The sequence below is a fragment of the Numenius arquata genome, chromosome 12, assembly GCF_964106895.1.
Source record: "Numenius arquata chromosome 12, bNumArq3.hap1.1, whole genome shotgun sequence".
Classification (NCBI taxonomy): Eukaryota; Metazoa; Chordata; class Aves; order Charadriiformes; family Scolopacidae; genus Numenius; species Numenius arquata.
In genome coordinates, this window is record NC_133587.1 from 3,999,598 (window position 1) to 4,018,042 (window position 18,445).

Below are 18,445 nucleotides of genomic sequence, written 5' to 3' on the forward strand. Positions count from 1 at the left end.
TCCAGCTCTTGTGACGCTTTTATAATGATCAGGTAGTGCATCCCAGCCCATGTGGTTGCACAGATCACTCCATCCGCAGAAACTCGATGCTCGGATCAGGCAGGATTTCTCTCCCTGTTGAAATGCGCCAATGGTAATACCCTTGAACTAAAACTGGCGGCAGCTTGTTTTAAACGCCTGAGCTAAACAACCAGCTCTGGGCTGACAAGGGCTCTGCATCTGATTGGAAAGCATGCTGTCGGGGCTCACAACACGCTACGGGCTCCATCCGCAGAGCTTTGCCACACGGAAAGGGTGTCTGCCCACAGAGAGCGGGCACATCGGCGTTACGGAGGTTGGGAGGTGCGGTGGAAGCCTGTCTCTCGTTCGTCAGTGGTCCAGGGTAGGACAGCATCCAGTAGCTGGTTATTCGGTTGCCCATCAGCATTCACAGAATTTGGCTTGGGCACATTCAAGGAGGAAAGCCAAGCTACCCAAGACCCAGCAAGGTGGAGGTGGAGATGGGGACATCTCTGCTAGACGGACAAACCCCTTGCACTGCAGATTCCTTGTCCCCAGGTCACCACATCACACCTTCTTTCCTTTTAAGATGACAAAGAAGGATGCCCAGGTGAGAGTTAGCTACTCTTTTTACCCCTAATCCAGCTGCAGTCCCCTTCATCCCCATCACCCTGCCAGCATCTATCTCAACACCCTCCTCTGGAGCAGGTCTCCCTTTTATCACCCTTTTCCCAGGGGCAAACATGACACGAGCCCTCCACACAACATCTTGCAGCACAGGGCACGCATCGAGTTATTCAGAAAGCTTTGAGGCCACAATGTTCTCATCTCATCTAATTCTACTTTCTGCAGACAAAAGCCATCTGCGAAGCCACAGCTCTCCACGGGAGCCCGGTGTCCCCACAGACCTCCAGCGATAACGCCACTGACAAAGGACGTCACTGATAGACCAAAAGTCTTTTCTTTAGCAACTTCACCCACTCTTCCCAGGAATATGTTTTCATCTGGCCTGTATTTAACCTTCCTTTCTCTAAAGCAATAGGCAGTGGCTTTTATCAGAAAAAATCTGCAGGGCATGTATGGTCAATGGCTCTTTAATAACATTTTTAGCATTACGTTCCCAAAGGCTCATGTGGAAAAAAAAAAAAAAAAAAATTAAACAAAATAAAAAGAGTGGAAAAAACAGAGCAAAACAAACGGCTTGTGCATGGTCTCCTTGAATTGTTTAATAATCCACCAAGTGAAAGGCACCGCAGGGGAGAGGCAGGAGCAGAGCTCCCAATTGCACCCTCTCCATCCTTCTAATAAACCAGAAAAATGAGGCTATTGCTGGTAATCGCCAAACCCTAATGTTTCTTAACTCCCTCTATTTACTTTCTTTGGTTGTTATTGTGGTTTGAAAGGCAAGCCCCTGACTCACGAACCTCAGGTGAAAGCATGTGGGAGAGTGAATACTTCCCATGCTGCAGTTTCCATTTGGCCTTTCTGTTCCTGGCAGGAGCGTTCGAAGAAATCAAAGGCTGAGCTCGAGCTCCTGAGGTTTTGCCAAAGGAAAAATCTGAATTTTTCACATATTGGTGAAATCTGCAGCTTGCCCTGTGCTGGCTCAGCTCACAAATGCATCAGATGAGGGCAGAGCTGGTAGGCTGAGAAGTTTCCAGCAAACCCACAAAAATGAAAATTGCTCAACACTGGAGGAGGACCACTGGGACACGCGTGATTCTCACCATAAAGTCTCCAACCGAATCCCCAACCGATCCAAACTTTTTTTGGCAGCAGCATTGCAATAGCCACGAGAGCTCAGCAAGGGAAAGGCACTTTGCAGCCCGGGGTAGCAAGACCCAAAGTGTCTGCTGTCATTTTATGGGACCTGGAGGGGACATCGAAATTTTCATTGCTCTTTTGATTCATAACACAGCTTCCATGGGAAGGCCATGCGGCAACGCACCAATAAAGTTTATTTCAGCTGATTTCTCCCCCGACTACCATAAAACTCCTGCAGAAACACATGACTGTCCGCACCTCATATCCTGGGACCACTTCTGACTGCTTCTCGCAACTTTTAACGTTTCAATTATTTCAAGTTTAGCATCCCTTAGCCTGGAATCAAGAGATAAGAGTCTAAGGAATAATGAAGGAAAAAGTCAATTTGTTGGAAAACAACTTTAAGCTTTCCTTGGCAAGGAGTTCTCTGTCATTCGTACTGTAATAAGCAAGCCAGGCATTGTGTTACATGGACCTTTTAGGAAAATTAAATTATGCTATTGCTACTCCAACTCTGCTGCGCTGAAAGCTGACACCATTACTCACTAATAAGCTTAAGGGATTTCACAATTTTATTGCAATTCCCTCAGTATCTGGACGTTACCCCGGTCTCAGTCACAGGTACATGCCAGAGCCACTTCACGCAATTGAGAACGGTAAAATTAATTTGCAAAATTGAATGAAAGCCCAGGAATATGTCAGGAATAACTCCCCCCAGGCCGGGCTGCTGGAGGTGCTCAGCAGAGGAGCTCACCAGCCTGCTCTAACCCTGCTTCCCACTCTTAGTCAGCTCTTTCACCACTGTGTGTAAACGGGGACGTATCGTGGAGAAAAGGTACATTTTTGTTTCAGACTGCTCCTGCCTTGGACCTCTCTCCACGTGGGACCATCTGGCCGTTGTCAGATGCTCCCCCGGCCCATGCACACTTGTGGAGCTGCTGCAGGTGGGAGAAGGACACGGGAGAACTCATTTGCCGCAGAACATGACTTTACAGCGACTCATAGCAGTTATAGTCACCCTGGAGAGGGAGGAAACTGCTTTCTTCAGTGAAGAGGAATCGGAAAAATAAAAAAAAGCATCTGTGTTAAAATGGGAATATTTTGCTCTATACAGCCAGGAAGAGCAGCAGTTCCCCACCACCAGGTGGTTTTAGGGAAGAAGCCAGCACAGAAAAGCACAGACCAATTTCTACAAGCACCCACCTGGCTCCCAGGGCTGCCCCATGGATACAGTCCTGCTCGGGCAGGATCTGGCCCTCCACTGCTGCCAAACCAGGAGCAAGTCCAGATAGTCCAGAACCAGGACCCCATCCATCTAGGGGAAATTTTTCCAGCTGTCTTTCCCCCAAAGAACCACCCCACAAAGCACAGCAGTTCTTCCAACCCCGGCTCCTTCGCCGGAGACAAGCAGCAGAACAGACAGACGAGGCTAATCCCTTCTCTGCCTGTTGCCGAGGAGGCAAATCTCCTTCCTGGGGGGGTTTACCAGCTTGTTTTTCAGTTGTTATAATAATAGTAATGATAAATTGTCTGGACTGGAGCTCCAGCAGGCCTCCATCCAAGCTGCATGGCAGCCTTACTCAGCCAGGACAGAGGGCAAAGGAGGTTTCACCTCCTGCCCAACGGATAAGAAGGAAACAGGAGGAGTCGCTCATTGATTCAATGAGATTCAAGAGCCTTCTTGTGCCTGCAGCAAGTCACCAGGACTTCAGCGGGACTTTCCTTCATCCCTTGATGGTCTCACGGAGTAACTGTCTCCATGAAAGATAACAGCCTTGGCGACTCCCACCTTTTTGTGGTCCCCTCGAGCTTTGTTCCCACCCTCCTCAGAAACGCTGGGTGAAGTGCAGTGATTCCCCATGGATCTGAGCAGGGGAGCAGCACCTCTGTGGCCTGGGGCTCTCATTAGAGGCTGATGCCCTCAGAAAGCTGCACTGTGTCTCAGATGCGTCTCCTATAAGATCACAACTAATTTTTTCTGCTTGTTCATGCCGTTCACGTCCCAAAACTTCTCTGTCACTGATGTCTAAAGAACAAACTTAAAAGTTTATCCAGCAGTTTTGGCTGGGACGTGGTTGAGGCATCGAGGAACATACCTAACCTTAAATAGGATGTGAAACCTAATTCTGTGTCTTATATTTCTTTCACAGTTAGGCATAAGACAGCAAAAATATAACCTCTGGACCAAATTTGAGCCAAGAGCGTATCCCAAACTAACCTTGGGTAATTATAATGCTAAAATACATGCCCCTTTGTGAATTACGAGCACGCTAATCAGGTAACCTCCCTGAATGTTTTAAACATGAGTTTAGATGTGTATAGATTGGTCAATAATGATTCATTCACCACCCCATCAGCTGTATTTTATCATTATAAATATTGGGCAGTTTGAAACATGAGGTGTGTTGGTTGTTGTTAAATTCCAGCACCTGATTCTGCAGAACTGAAATAAAAACAAATATCTCCACTGAGCGTATCGATCGGCTCTTGCACCCCAGGTAAAGAGCCCTTATTTAGGGCCAACCCCACCAATTCACCCTGACGTCCGGGCTGACCCAATCAATACAGAGACACACAGCAAGATGCAGAGGGTCTGGGAGACTCCACCACACTCATCCCTCCATCCCGAGCCTGTGCCGGACAGCCCTGCCTTCCTCCACATGGAAACCACACACCTTGACTGGGATCCCCTCCACTCAGAGGCATCCAGAGGGGTCCCCAGGCAAAGCCCCGGCTCAGGCAGCAGCCCCAGGGTGTGATTGCTGCTCAGGGCAGCAAGGCTCACGCTCGCAGCCGGGGACCTCATCCATCAGCTTTTACAATTTCCCCGGTTCTGGCAATTTGCCTGCAAGGCACAAGACGAGTTATCAACACTTAGAGCTAACCAGGCAGTTTGCTTTCACCACAGTAATTGCACATAGAGATTAGAACCTTAATTGAATATCTGCTCTTCTGCATGCGGATGTAAACCAGCTTGTGGAGTTTTGGGGTTTTTTTGGTTTGCTTTTTTAAAAACAAGGACTCCTCATGACCTGCAGAGACTAACGTCTGCCAGGAGTCTCTCCTTGTCACTTCACTCCCAAGACTCCTCCAGACCCGGAGCAGGACGTATCCTGCAGGCTGCTCCCACCCGCCAGCGCCTGGGGCTGCTAATTGCAGGACCGAGCAGAGAGCTCGCCCAATTAGCTAATTCTGTTAATTCAAAATATCTCAGCAAGGCACACAACAACATGCAATTTGACCTGCCCTCGCTTCAGTGAGTCATTTTGTGGATTCATTGATTTGTTTTTCAGGGCGATATGAAATAAGAGCTACCGGAGAAAACCAGCAGGCACATTCCCCTCGGAGGGGGAATTCACCTGTGGGGCAGCATCCCCCAAATCAAGAAGAGGTGTGGGTCACCCCGGGATGATCTCAGGGATTCCCAATGTCCTGCCAGTTTCAGCAAAACACACTCAGCTGCTGCCTTAGTGAAGTTCGAGACATTAGAAAATGGGGTGAGAGTCTAGAGAAAAGCCTCAAGTGGCACCTTTTTTTGGCGTCTCCCCGCTCTGTGTTTTGTGACATTCTTATTTATCTCCCAGGCTCACGTTCTTGCAGCTATAAGTGGTAAATGTTTCACGTTGTTGCGTGCCTGCGATAGGCAGGTGTTTCAGCAGGAGGGATCCCACGTGTATGTCAGGTACTAATGGGAGATAAGGTTAATGCTGGCCAGACTGCTGGACTTCAGGACAGAATGTCTACAAACCACCTAAAAGAGGTTTTTTCTATTGTTATCTACCACTTCTATCTCCAGTTTTCCTGACAACCACGTGGATAAGCCCTGGCTATATATTCAGTGAAAGCAGCAATAAATGAATATATTTAACCAGCAGCAGCTGAGATGCTGAAGGTTTCCAGGAGCACATCTGGTCCTGCCAGGAGCTGAGTCCCTCTTGCAGCAGCTGGAGGAGGAGGAAGGCTGGGGAGCCCACACAGATCAAGCAGGAAAGCTGGTGTGCACAGCTGGAGCGTGAGTAAATCGCCTAACTTGCTTACTGACCTTTTAAAGAGGTGAAGGATGAAATAAGCAGGGAAAGCCAAACAGAAAGCTATAATAAATCCATCATTAGTTTAGCTGCAAATCATATTTCAATTATAAATTATTTCCTCCAGGGTGAGCACTGGACGTGGAGATAATTGTCAACCAAACGTCTCCCATTGAAGGCTTTCCTTTCAGCTTCAGAGCAGAACTCTGAGGTTCATAACTTATATAGTTTTCTGGCTTTCTCCTGCCCTCGGGTACCTAACGAAGTGGCCTCCATGTAGCTTCACTACCTGACACGACTGACGCTTGCCCAACAGCAAAAGAACACCCACTTCATCAACCCATCTGTCCCTCATTCAGAGACAGCAACTGATGCTTTTCAATTGCAGTTAAGTGGCAGAAAGACTTAAAAAAAAAAAAAAAAAAAAAAAAAACAACAAACCACAAGGCAGCCTTGAGCTGGGAGCGTAGTGATATCATCCAGCCAAGGAGCAAATCTGAGATCCTGCACCGATAGCAGAGACAAAACTTGGGAGCCGGCAGCCATCCAAGCGGCTGCTTTCATCTGTCTCGCAGTAGGCTTGGAATTTAAATCAGGTATTCCAGCCCGCTCCTGCTTCCCGGCTGTAATTGCATCAAAGAGCATCTCACGCCTGCTACATCAAACACCAAGCATGAAGAACTGCCAAAGGAAAATTAAGGTAGAATTAGATTCATAAGCCAACGCACGTAAAAATAGCTCAGGCAAAAAGTAGCTTTTTCATCCCCACGTTTCTCACACCGGAGCCGCATCCTACCTGCGCGATGAGCAAAGTCTCCGGGGACAGAAGATTTCCTCAGGCCAACTCCTTCCCACCATCAGCTTTTCACGTTTATTGTAACTATTTCCAGGTTCACCAGCTCAGAAGAGCAACAAGGAATTTGGTGCCGGTGGGACTGACCCATCCTTCCTCCCTGTTAATTTGCCAACTGGTTCCACACAACTGACCCCTGTTTTGCCTTAACAGCCATTTCAGGTGTTTCAAATTTTGTTCAAGAAACACCCAGCAACTTCCTGACTGTCTGAGCAGGAACATGAGATTCACGCTGGTTTGTTATTTATTTCTGTAGCTTTACAGAAATGTTATTTATTTGACAGATCCATGTTAAAAAAAAACCCTCTCGGAGGGTGAGGCCTTGCTTGAACGTGGGAAGTTATTCACGTTACAGGTGCTTGAACATGGGAAGTTATTCACATTACGGGCTGTTTGTCAGCCCTGGAAAAGAAAACACTTCCCTTGTGATGAATCCATCCCTCCCCTATGAACCAGGACTGGAGGGATTCACTGCTATTTCACTTAAATTCCAACTGGCTTCAGAAGAAAACCCTTTATAAAGTAAATTAATTTCATTAAGCCAAGTTTGAATGACGAAACAGCTGAGAGAATGGCCCCAGTGTCTCCTCGGGGTCCCACGTCAGGAATGGGAACTGATTTATCCCATCGGAAACTCCCTGCCTGGGAGCACCGCTAGCTAGAAACAACATTTCCACCCAGCAGTCACGGCAGAGATAAAACATTAATGACAGTCAACAAATTCCATCATTTTTAAGTGCTTTCCCTTCCCAACTGCTGCTGCTGGCAGAGGGGAGCGTTTGGGGATGTTCCCAGCTCCACTCATAGTAAATAAATCCCTTTTCTCTCCATCTGCTGCTCTGGAGGTGGCGTGGCGGGTCCTCCTCTTTGCTGGAGAGATGGAAACCCCCGTAGCATCATGGAGAGTGAGGACATGGTGCCGGCCGGCCATGGGGTTGTAAAAAATCCTACCCAAGAACCAGACACGTCTGGGGAAGGCACGGCCACATCCCCCTCAGTGGAGGCATAAGTCTGCCCTTTGTCCCAGACTGGTGCCAGAAGTGATGTCACCTTCTCAGAAATACGAATATGCAAAGAAATAATTAGAGAAACTAAAACTAAACCCCTTCAGCACCTCCTGGGTAGGTGCATTGCTCTCCCTCCCAGCCCAAGCTGCAGCAATTAAATACTCTGCCCAGACCACCTGGAGATACCAGAGCAGGAAGCAGTTTCCCACTTAGATAAAGGGATGGTTGGAAGAGACCAGGATGCTCAGTTCAGGTGGCTGTGAGCTGTGTCACACACAGCCACCATCTCACCAACACCACCTCCAACTCCTCGCTCAGAACCGTGTGTTCTCTTGGTCCCACCACCAGATCCCACCAGCATGTCCCCTGGGAAGCCAGAGACAGGGCAATGATTCCCACCTCCCTGAAGGGAAACCTTGGGATTTCACACAAAATAACCCATGGAAGAACCAAAGCCAGCACAGCCCCATGTCCAACGGTGCCACCAGCCTGGGGGTGGGTATCTGATAGCTGCGCCCCCCCCTTGCTCTCAGCTGCATGGGAAAACGTGTGCTGCTCATCGGGTTGTGACACCAGGAAAGCAGAGAGGAAAGGGCAAGGTAGTACAGAAAGTGCCCTCAAAACCAGTAAAAGAAGCCCTAAGGTTTTACTTTTCTGTGAGTGAAACGAGTTGCCTTGAAAGGGAAAGTGTTTGATTTAATTAAATGTAAGAGGAAATAAGAGTGGGAGAGGTGCTGGAGAGCAGCATCTCTCTCAGAGGGGATCCAATCGCCACACTTCACACCCGATGGCTCATTAAGCCCATCCTGATGGCAGGCGATGGGCTGGTCTCACAGCAAGCCACTGGCAGGTCTTCCCAGTGGGTCGTTAGCAGCAAAAAAAAAAGGGAAAATAAAGAGTAATTTCAGTCCTTAGGAAATACAGCCAGCAGGAGCAAGCCCAGCAGGTTCAACAGCAGCTCCACATGGCACCAGGGAGGTCTTATCATAAGAGTCATAGAATGGTTTAGGGTGGAAGGGACCTTAAAGATCATCTAGTTCCAACCCCCGTGCCATGGTCTTGAAGGTGGGAGATGCCTCCTGGGCTGCCAGAGGCAATGGCAGCAGGGCCATGGGGCTGATGGCAGCGAGCATCTTGTCTATGTGGACCCCCATGTGGCGATAGACTTGGAGGGGTCACCCTTGGGTGGAAGCAGCAGTGTAGGTACCACCACAGCCTCCCTGTGGACCTTGAAGGTGGGGGAAGAAGAGCAGGGAACTGGAGAGCCAGGCATACGAAAGGAAATTAAAAGCAGAGAGCATGAATACAAGTTTTCTTTTTTTGAGAGGAGAAAGGATTGCTTGCTGCAAGTGCAGAGGAAAAGGGGGAATCCTTCAAGGGGGGAAAGCTGAGTGTGCTGGAGCACAAAGGTGGGATGGGAGATGGAGCATCACCCATCAGAGCAGTGGGGTGACAGATCCCACTGGTTTTGCCACAGCACCAGAGCATGGGGCTGTGCCAGGGGCAGAAATGGCCTCCACACTCCCAATAACTGGAAGTCCAGCTGTCCTCACCCCCAGGCAGGCTTGAGGCTGCAGGTTTAGTTGAAGAAGCACCACTTCCACAAGGCTCTTCCTTCAAAGGAGCCCCCCTCTCCTCACCACTCTTCTGATGCAAAGGGCGTCGCAAGGCTCCACGTGGCCCTCGGCATTTGATCTGAGCAGCATGTGGGTTGGGACAATTAACTGTCCCGACGTGAGAGCAACTCTCATTGCTAATTGCTCTTGGAGAGGAAGAATTTCAATAAAAATTAAAGTGCAAGAAGGTTTAAGCACGATGCCTTTGAAGTACAAGGCAGAAGACCTTTATCCACCAGGATACGTGGTGTTTGTGCAGCATCCCCGGGAACTGCGGGCTGCTGCGTAGAAATTAAAGGTCATTCTTTTTTATTGTTTCTTACAGAGATGCCGCAGAAATCTAAGATTCTGAGGACAGAGGAGTGATAAAAACAACAAACGATGAGAGCTGCAAAGTTCAAAACACAATTTGTTCCTTGCTATTATTCTTCATGCAATAAAAGGGAGGCAGAACAGCTCATGCAAGGAGTGGAAAGAATCCGTGTTGCACACCAGGAGCTTCATCTCAGCACCCTGGGGACCACCAGGCCTTTCTGATGGAGGAGGAGGAGGAGTGTTTTCCTCCCCGGACCTCCTGTTAGGGGTAGCAGAGGGATAGGACCACAAACCCCATGCAGCTCTGGGCAGCAGCAAGGAGCCCAGCAACAACACCGAGGAGCCACGTGGCAATTCAGTCCCAGCTACGCTTTGCCAAAGCATCACTCCATCTCACGGTGTTTAAACCAACATTTTTTTCTTTCCAACGAGCCTGCACATCCCCGTCTGGGCCATCTGCCTTCTCCTCACCACGCTCCCTCCAAAGTCCCCCGCAGAAAAGCAGCAGAGAGGCAGGGAAGGGTTTTCCAAGGCCGTGGGAGGGAGAAGGGCTGTCCCAGCGCTGGGACAGTGGCCATGCCCCAGCATTGTACCCCAACCTGCTCACACCGTGTTCCTGGCCCCTCTCCTTTCCTCCTCTACGGGCTCCCACCTGCGACGTGTTTGCAGGGAACTATTTTCCGCAATCTGTCTGCCACTTCGGAGCCATTAACATCCTCCCACAATTTGGGCTGTCATTTTCTCTAATGATATATTTAAAGAAAATGATACCACAGGCAAAGCATTTCGTCGGTGATTATAACACATGGCAAGGAACACCAGCAGGCATGAGTCAACCCGCCGGAGCTGTGTTTTCACTGAGGGCTCCAGCTGCCGTCTGCTCCTCCCGGCAGGCACGCCAGGGCATGGAACATGGTGAGCATCACCATGTCCCTCCAACCCTGACACATAGGGCAGCCCATGGAGAGATGCTCCCCCCCAAAAAAAAAAAAACAAAACCCACCGAGCTCTCCGTGCTCTCTCAGGTGCCACCAGCCTCTACTTCTGCTGGGGTCTTCCTGCGAGATGTAGCTGGAGCCCACACTGGATGGGGGCTGCAGATAAAACCCTGCATGTTAAAACCAGGGCAGGGCTTATGCATAGTGATGTCTGGTGAAGGATTTATATACAGCTAAGACTGGTGCATTTTCTAGTTAGATATAGTTTTTCTCCCTTTATGGCTGAGCTATAATAATCACGCAGCGAAGCTCAGGGACCATATTGCACTTCTAACCCACCCAGCATTGGAGTTGTAAGGCAAATAGAGGCTATTTTAAAGAAGAAAGCAAAGAAGAGCTAAACCCGGCTACCCAAGCAGCTCCCAACCACAAGGACATCCCAGAGATGCCATTAAGACCACCTGGGAGTTCATTTATAGCCATTAAGTTGATGAGCAGCTGTAGAAAACCCAGAGACAGGCAGCTGTCATGAGCGTGTCTCCTTCAAAACTGGGTTTTCTCAATGGCAGGTCCCCTCAAGAGAGTTGCCAACTGTTCCAGATTTGTCTTGCGCATCTCAAATAAAACTACAGGAGGGGGGAGAAATGCTAAACCTCATTTTAATCGCAATGACTGAGGCCACCAGGGCAGACAGGTCCACGTGGAAAGCCCAGCACATCTCCTGCCCGCGACCATGCAACCTTCTAGTGTGGTTCACCACCTCCAGCCCCACACGTAGCTCCTCTCCAGCGGCACGGTCCTTTCTCTTGCAGGTCTCTCCTGGTGCAGTTGTTGCAGAAACCAATACCCCGGGCAAGTCCAGCTGGGATTGTTTTTAATTGCACTGCGATGAGCGGACTTGCAACCTCCAGTCATTTGCCCATCGACGGCTCCAAGCAGCCAAACTCTGGAGCAGTAAGTCCAACAGTGATGATACAGAAAACGAGGGTGAAGTTTCTGTGCAATAATTAGGTTAAATAAAGGAAATGAAAGGAGGGTGAGATCCCTTCCTGGCCTGTTTTCAGTGATCTCCTGAGGTTTCAGCAGTTCCAGCAACACGGATCGCTGCACCGAGCACTCTCGGGCGTCTGCTGAGCACTGAGTTAATTCTGTAGTTGCTCATAATGCCAGATCACACATTTGGGTGAAAAAACCTCAACTTTGATTAGAAAAGAGGAAAAATATTTCAATTTCCTCCTGGCATTTCTCCTTTAAAGGTACATTTTCACTGCTGTGCTTGCAAGGAGCAGCCCCAGGAGGTGATAAAGTACGTCAGGAGCAAACCTGGCTGCTCCCAGCCTTGACTGAAGCCATGGCAGGGAGTGGGGAGCTGCCTCCAGGGATTTGGGAGGCTGGCAATATCCCCACCTGCAATTTTCCAGACGGGAACAAGGAGGGAGGAGATGACTTCCTCTCCACCCAAAACCCCACCGGCAATTTGGGCTGCCGTGTCCCGACACGATCGCTACCCTTGGGAAAGTGTGGAGTGAGGATACGTTTATTGCTACCCATCAGCAGGGATTTCTCCCTCTGCATCAGGGGCTCTCTGGGCCAGGAGGAGCAGGAGGGACACACAAGTACCTGGAAACAAAGGGACATAGCAGGATAGAAGGAAAAACCTCCCTTTTCAACCTCCTCTCGGCAGCTCCGCAGAGGTGATGCCCACAGAAGGGCTGGTTGCACCAGAAACCAGACACTAAAGAGGGGAAAGATGGGAATTAGGGACTTGCAGGTGCTTCCAGGAGGATCCTGCTCAGTAGAGGCGGGGACACAGGATGGGCTGCGATCCCCACCTCGGGGTAGATCTACCCCAAATGTCAGCACAGAGAAAAAAGTGATTAAAATTCAGTTTAGGAAATTGTACCGCTGAACCCAACACGCAGCGAGTCGCCTGCGCCTGCTTTCCAGCACGGCTCCAACGCGCCTTCCTCGTGATTAATTTTCCCTTCTGTTGCCTTGGCGAGTTTGGGGAGACACATTGCCGGCAAAATCTGGGAAGAGACCCCCGGGCTGCCATCCAGCGCAGATGGAGGAGGGCTCTCCGCCGCCTCCGCGCCCGCTGCCGGCCCCCTGCGCGCTCCCCCGCCGCCCACGCTGCAAAAATCACCGTGGCCAGATGATCAAAAAAAGTGGTTTTTCCTCCATACACGTTCCCCTGGGTCCTGGCAGCCTTCAACCATCGGGGAGGGTAATGCATCACTCAAGTTTTTCCCGCACTCCCCTTTCCCGCTATTCTGCAAAGTTCTTAATTACTGAAGGGGGTGGCAGCGAACTCGCAGGCTGTCAGCACGCTGAGTGTTTGCCCTGCTTAAGTATTAATTTCTAATACGCGGGTAATTTAGAAATATCAAAAAGTATCGGGCGTGTAATTTGGAGCAGTGTGTCACTAAATAACAAGCTCGTCACCAGGTGGATTTCAATCAGATCAGAGCAAATTAACTTGCAAAATACAGGTTGCAGCTCTCGAAGGAATGGAAATGTCTCCTTTTGTCTGAAACACGGCGCTCGCATCTCTCACCGGGAGACGCTGTTGTCAGTCACTCCCGTTGCAGGAGGCATTATTATTGCTAAACACTGTCTTCTGCTATTTTTGGGAAGAAAAAGCAGAATTTCCATAGGACTTTGCCATCGTACGGTGGCTCTTCATTGCTTGGATTACGAATATCAGCAAAACGGGGCTGGGCTGGGCCGTGCAAAGGTGGTTCGCACCAGGGAAACGCTACCTGGGATCTCCAAAAACCGGGACATTGGGTTCCTGGGGACTCAGAAGGGAAAGGGGTGGGAAGGGAACTGCAGAGACCGGCCACCCCAAAAATGGGGGGCAAACTGCATAGATCCCATCTGGACAGCAGAGGGCTGGGGGGGCGGGTATTTTCCTCCTCCTTTTTCTTATTTTCAGCAAACAAAATGCCACGAGAAGAAACACGGGGACCAGGCGGGGAGGAGCACGGCACTAAATGGGCCAGCGCTCCCCTCTCGAGCAGCTGCATCCCAGGAGACATCAGCAGGGTCTTTTTGAGGCAGGAATTTCCCCCACGCACACAGAGTGACACAGTCAATGACTTCACACCGGCCCCGACTCCACCGCAAAGTAAAATCTTGGCTAGAATCTAAGATTTGCCCCAAAACAAATCGTGGAGCCTCCTCTCCCATCGCACGAGGGACCGCAGCACCGCACGCATCCCCCGCACAACCCAGGGGAGATGTTGCTCCCGCTGATAACGGCACAGGCAGGTTTTGAAGCATTTTAATGAGGCAGGACACAGCTGATTTGCATTTCTATGGCCTTGTTTGGATCGATGTAAATTTTATACACTGTGTTTAGACTGATAAGTGTGCACCTGCACCCTTGTGTGACTCCGTCCCCCCCCCTCCCCACCATCTTCCCTCCGCTTCCCCCCACCAGGCTGCCTGAGAGACAAAGCCGAGCTCCGAGCGCTCCTAACGATCTCCAGAAATAGCACCCAGACGCCTTCGTTAGAGGCTAAGAAAAGCATCTGCCATCCAGATGAACGGCAGAAGTCAAGGGCTGACAGGGTCTGGCTCAAGGACCTCGTGGGTCACCGGCAGCCGCTGTTTGCTTGGTGAAGAGCCAATTCTTCACCAGCTCCTGGTGGCTCGGTCCCAGCACGGTTCCCCATCATCATCCATCCCATTCCCACACACCGGTCAGCCTGCCAAGACCGTATTTTTTCTATTTTTCTGCCTTACTGTTTCCCATAACACCTCCGTGCATGCAGCAACCCCCTTCAGAAGAGGTTATATTCATTTAGGGATAAAAAGCTACAAAGGCATAGGGATTGTGTTGGCAGCATTGCGACAGAAACGCCAGGACCCCTTGTGTCATTTCCCACCTTCAGCCCCAGGGGAGGAGGGAGATTTTGGCAGGGCTGGTGCAGGAGTGGGGCTGATGTCCAGGTCAGCATCAGGTTGTAAATAACCCAAAGGAGCCAATTAAACAGTTCTCCAGGCAGAATTAGCACTAGCTGTAAAAAACAAACAAACAAACAAATAAAAAACCCCCCTTTGATCTGGCAGCTCAGGAACTCAGGATTGAAAGCACATGGCTAGAGAAGGACCAGAGGAAATTTTTTTCCCATCCAGGCACTCGGGGAATAACCAGGCCGAGTACGAGGTGAGCCCACAGCTTCAGCTCAGCTTCTCTTCTTGCTCAGGTTGGCCACCCTAGGATGATGAGCGAGGCTAGTTCAGCTCCATTCCTTTCCCAAAAGGAGAGAAATTTGTTAAGAAGTCACGGAAACTAGGACCTCACAGGCTGTCTGAAGCAAAACCGCCCACAACATTCAAGTATCTGTATTTGCACTGAGCAGCTCCTAAAAAAATCTGATGGCTTTGACAGCTTTTGCCTCTTCTTGATGTGCCCATTAGCAGGGCTGGAGGATTGCGGCCACGTTACTGTTGGGAAACTTTGACTTATTTCTGCGTGCCTTGGGCACAGAAAGCTGGAAATCACGAAAGCTGGTCTTGCCATCTCATAGCTGGGAAAAATACAGCCTGGTATTTCAGAAGACACATCAAGTGCAAAAAGGCAGCCTGGAAAGCCTGCTCCTCTCCCCAGAGGCTCCCCATCCCTCCCCTGCCCACCCGCCTGACCCTGCAGGCAGCGAAGCTGGTGAAGTGGATCGCTCAGCAGCACCAAAATCATCCCAGCTACAATAAGCAAAAGGTACATGAATCGTTTGCAGCATCTCCTCCCCAGGGGATGGCAAACTAAGATGAGAAAGGAGCTAGGAATTGCCCTGGGTGCTCAGGGAAGGGATGGAGCAGAGCAGGGAGATGCAAGGAACAGTCACTGCCCAAACCATCTCGGCCAGGAGGAACTGCCAGCGACCACTGCTCCGTCGGGATTCCTCGCTGCTTCCAGGTGCTTTGCTCTCCCCTCCTTCCTCACCTCCATCTCCTCCCTCCAGCTCCGTGTGCTCCCTTCCCTCTTTCCTTGCTGTTTGTATTCAGGCAAAAGTTAATGAAAGGAAAGAGGTTCCCCAGCTGCTACTCGCCGAGTGCATCCTGGGACTTAAGAATCCAATTAAAAGTTCTTTGATCCAGGCTGCAGACTCATTTGCAATGTAGTGGAATATTTGCTTTAATTATTTTGATTTGTTTTATTCTTCTCTGTTTCCTCCAAGATCTTTCTTTCCATGAAATAGCAAAATAAGTACTTTCTGCAAAGTACTTGAGCGCCAATTTTGCCTGGTGTTTGCATAATTCTCTCATTAGAATAAACTGCCAATACTTTCGTAAGCCTCTGACTGAGCTGAAGAGCGCGGTTGTCCCTGTGCCCTGTTCAGACCAGGCGCTGGGCAGGACGGCATCGCCACCTCCGATGGGACATGGAGACCCAAACACCAGCCACCTCCCTAAAACCCTCCTCAGACTCCACAAACCCAGGCTGGGTTTGAGATTTTCCTTTCATGCAGCCGCTCAGGTTTTCCGGGAGCAAAGCATGCAGTTCCTGTGGGATGCTTATTCCCCACCCTTAATAACTTATTCCCCACCCCCCCGCAGAGCATCCCCGTGTCAGGCACACGAAGGGCAGGGAGCGTTTGTGAATCCCTGCTCCCCCTCCCAGCTACTCCAGCTGGACCAAACCAAGTCAGAGCTTAAACACTGACATCACCGGTTTGGCCAGACCGGGTCATCGCTAATCCCTAGGAAAAAGATTTTGAGCAGATGGCTCGTTAGGAAAGTGCAGGCTCCTTGCATGCATGATACATCCGTGAAGGGCTTTTGCTTTTCTCAGGGTGACAGCCATTCACAGAAGCGACCTCCCTTTTGCTTAACAGAAAGGCGGTTCGGTCTATAGGTCGAGCAAAGGCTCTTTGCTTTGCTGGAGCCGGTGCCCAGCAGCTTTGCCAGGTGTAATTCAGGACAGGGCTGCCCGCCCTGCCTCCGTGGTGGACATCTTCCAGCATCCCTCGCTGCTGGTTGATGGCAGCGGTGCCATCCCTGCCCACCGGAGCTGCAGCAGCATCCCGGACCGGGGATCCGGATTCTTGCCAAAACACCTGTTCGGTGTGGTCTGGATTGGGGATATTTCACAACCGAAGCCAGAAGCGCAGCTTTGGCAGCACAGCACCATTACTCCAGCACCGCTCTGCTGGCTCAGCCCATCGGCAGCGACTCGTTAACACAGCCACGTTCTGGGCAAGAAGGTATTTTCAGCACCCGGATGGGATGCTCTTCAAAGCCAGGTGGTCACCAAAACATTTCCAGCATGGACAGGGGGGCCCCGGTAGCTGCAGGTCCCAGCTGCATCACCACACGCACATGGACCAGTCACATCCACTGACCTCCACCAGCTACCAGAGGGGTGCATCCAGTGGGAAACCCCCTTTCAGCACAGCCTTCACCTTCAATGTCCCCCTGATCTGGCAGCACCGGGACAGGAGAAGGCCACACCAGTTCCCTGGCACAAGCAGCATCCCTGTCCCCTGTGGGCACAGGCCACATGTCACAGCATGAGCTGGCATAGCAGCACATGCAGGGGATCGCAGTCACCTCCAAAGTGAAAAAAATACCGTATGCTTTCTCCTTCCACAAAAGCTTGCTTTTTTTTTTTTTCTTGTGGAAAGGGCAATAGATACAGCAAGGTTTTCTTACCCACATTACATCCAGCCACAGTGCTGCTATAAAGAATGCTTGAAACACGTGGTACCACATCCTGGGGTAAGAATTGCTCTAAATCCTCTTCTTCTGTATGTCTTATTTCCGTCTCCAGGCAGACAGATTTACAGCTGGGATGGTCCAAGCAGCACCTATTCTTACCTGGCAAGAAGAGCTATAAAGCCAGATCCCCTCTTTAATTTGCCTCTTCAAAGCTAGTAACTATATTCCACCCTCGACCCCACTGTGAGTGTTTTACTGCCACTTAAATTCATTCTTAGCCCCGATTTTGCTGCTGACGCAGGGTTTAGCCTGCTTTGGATAATCACCAGGCAAGTGACACGTTCTGCTCTCATTTTTGTTGGTGAGGTTGACTACAGGAGTAAAACCGTGTCGCTGTCACGCCTAATGCAGGCGGGTTTTGTCCAAGTGCTTCCCCACAAAGCTCTGCCAGGGGAGCTCATTGCTAATCCTCTACATCCTCGCTCCTCCCTGGGGATGCAGGGCAGCTTTGGTAGCTGACACGGCTAGCGGGGTGGATTTAAATCCCTGCCTCCAGGAGACCCTTCCCCTCTATGCCAGAATAGGGTGGAATAGTACCTTCTGACTTTGATATCCTTGGCTTTGAGGATACCCATTACTGGAGCCATCTGCATGCCGAGATCGCTGTCGCTGAGCAGAACCGGCTACCTTGATTTCACCTCCGGTAGCCACCTCCCAGCCTCCGAGCTAACGCTCCGCTTCTCGAGCGCTCACATTTCTACCCAAGAACACCGCCATAGATGGTAGAAAGATCAGACGGCAAGGAGGGGAAAAAAAAAAAAATTCAATTCCCTTGAATATTTAATATTAATTGAGGACGTGGCTGGGGAAGTCGGGTACACTCTGCACAAACACTTAATATGCCAGATGGGTTGGAGTAATTCTAAGCAGTGGTTTTGTAAATGTCTTAAGAAGAAAATGAACGCAGGCACAGAGCTGCATAAGTGGCATCCAATAAATACTTCAATCAACATGCATTAAAGACCAGAATAAAGGCTATTTACAAGATTTCAGTAGGTAAAAAAAAAACCACCACTGTGATTTTAATGAGATATGAAGGCTAATTAGTAACTGGTACTTAACAAGACAGCAATAGCTGATGGAAAAAATGGAAAGCACCCATTTGAAAGCATGGTTTCTGTGTAACTGCATTTTTCTTACAGCGTCGTTCTTGAACAGCTTCCTCCAGGAAAACTGGCAGGCAGATGGTTTTCACTCA